At 39.7% G+C, this 2,292-nt stretch overlaps 1 pseudogene; it reads right to left on the bottom strand.

Moving 5' to 3' along the window:
- Positions 1-370: 370 nt before the first annotated feature.
- LOC126615392 (uncharacterized) lies at positions 371-1,544 on the bottom strand (annotated as a pseudogene).
- Positions 1,545-2,292: the final 748 nt, after the last annotated feature.

The raw sequence follows: 2,292 nt of genomic DNA, 5'->3' as shown, positions 1-2,292 counted from the left end.
ATGTATTTGAATCTAAATAAAGTAATGTTGAAGAAAAAAAATTCAATGAAAAAAGAAAAACGCAAACGTAGAAAATAAATAAATAAAATAGAAAATGACATAATCGGTACTTTGCTACTGATTATGTTCAAAAACAGTTGCCATCAATGTACCGACTACTACGATTAATAGTCGCTATCATCATACCGATCCTGTTTTTCAATTTTTCTTTTATTTCCCTTACTATAATAACAAACTATCATATTCATGTTTTTCAAAATATATTTTTCCGTTCAAAAATCTATTATAATTCATATTTGAACACTTATAATCAACGATTTAAAACCTAAATTCAAAGATATTTATAAGTGAATTACAAACTAAATAGTAATCAACGAGGTAATATTACTTTACGGGGAATGGTTGTATGCATATGGAAGAACCTGTTCATAAATTTTAATTCAACCTCATCAGCTGCTCCAAATATGGACTTACGGAATAACCTGAAACAGCGGAGACATTGAAGGGAACCACAGGTTAGAGAATAAGAAATGACAAAGACGTAACAATGCATACATAAAATTATGGACAACGGAATAGAATTAGTTGTAGTACATGCATGAGCCAACGCCAATAATTGATGTGCCATTTCCACAGTAAGTAGGTTTTTGTAATTTTGCTATATCAGAACGATAGTACTAAAGTTACCTGTCATCCCATCTAGTAAGGCGGCAAGCTAGATGTGCTATGATTTCATGCACTGTTCTCGGTGCATTATAGCCTCCAGTTGAAACAAGTTCCTAACCAAAGCAAAGGATTAACCTACCAGCCTTTAAGTTGCATGCACAAAAAAATAACACAGTAAGAAGTTCAAAGCCACTGAAAGGATCAGTCAAAGATGAACAACCTGAACTTCTGTGATACCCAACACATTTATACTTGACACGGGCCCCTTAATCTGCAAAACCGTTACAAGGAAGTTTTGCGCTTGCCACGATCTAAGTACAATGGGGATATCATCCTCATCAACAAATGGATTCCCAATAGACTGTCCCAAAAGCTCAAATAGCAAACCCCCCCGGCAACCCTAACTGGGACCTGAAAAGAGGCATCAAAGCATGTTCAGAATCAACTCTTCAACAAAACCAGATTCCGAAAAAGTTCAAGCTGAAAGTCAGTCACTTTGTTACACTCCTGCCACTGCAACAGGCTTTACAAACCAATACTACTAATTACTTAGCAATTTCAGATATAACAAATGCAATGTACCTCGTATCGCAGGTGCTTCATCCGGTCACTGATCAGTCGACCTTCATCTCTTAAAGCTAAGCTAACTGCAGGGTGAAGCCACTGGGAATTGCTGAGCCATGCTTCAACTGTGGGGTGGCCTGCAGAGACATGGCACCACAAATGGGCCCTGCCGGAAACTCCCAATACGGAGCTGCTAAATCTGCAACAGTGAAGTCATCTTCACCATCCATCCCAAACTGCTGAGAGGCCCAACAAGTCCAATTTGGCCTAGAAAGGCTCCAATTTGTCCCAAACTCGCCGAAAACCCTATACATGTGTGGCCTCGAATTGTCACCTCCGGTGCTCCGCCGTCCCTACAGTTGTTTGGGCTTTGTTCTAGGCCTCAAGGGAAGTCTAATTGTGGTGAAGTTGGAGGTAGTTAGCTTTGGATTTGATAGTCTCGAACACACACCTGCCGCACCCCCACTGTGCGGATTCTCCCATTTTCAAGTCCCAATCCCTTGATTTTTTTTTTTTGGGTATAATAGGAAGAGGGAAGGCCATGGAGGGTTTTTCAAGTGCTATTTTGGTGTAATTCGCCGGAAAATGGGCTAAAACCCGTCGGACGTCGGAAATGGCAAGCAAAACCGACCGGGTCGGGTTGCTACTCGCGGATTAAGGATCCCCCGCACCCCCTTCTCTCATGTCCCCTCCTTTTTTTCTCTCCCATTGGCCACCCCCTTCTCTCCTTCTTCCTTTTCCTCATTTCTATTCTCTTCTTTCAATCTCAGTTGTCCATCATTTATTTTACATTCATCATAGCCACACATGTGGCACAACATATTGCTCTAGATTTCTGGAGTCTTCTAAATGAATTTAAAATTACCAAAATATCCTTGACTTTAAATGTTAATAACTTCTTCGTTATAACTCCGTTTCACGAACGGTTTGCGCCTACGCGTTCGTGAGATCGAACTCTAATAAAAAATATAAATTGCAACCTCGAAAGGTCTATGGATTTTAAATAATTACTTTCCAAACTTCAAACTTTGTAAGCAGTTTGTTGATGCACAAAATTAGTGA

Source organism: Malus sylvestris, chromosome 3, assembly GCF_916048215.2.
Source record: "Malus sylvestris chromosome 3, drMalSylv7.2, whole genome shotgun sequence".
Classification (NCBI taxonomy): domain Eukaryota; kingdom Viridiplantae; phylum Streptophyta; class Magnoliopsida; order Rosales; family Rosaceae; genus Malus; species Malus sylvestris.
Note: the sequence above shows the minus strand (reverse complement) of the source record. Positions and strands in the feature narration are given on the sequence as shown.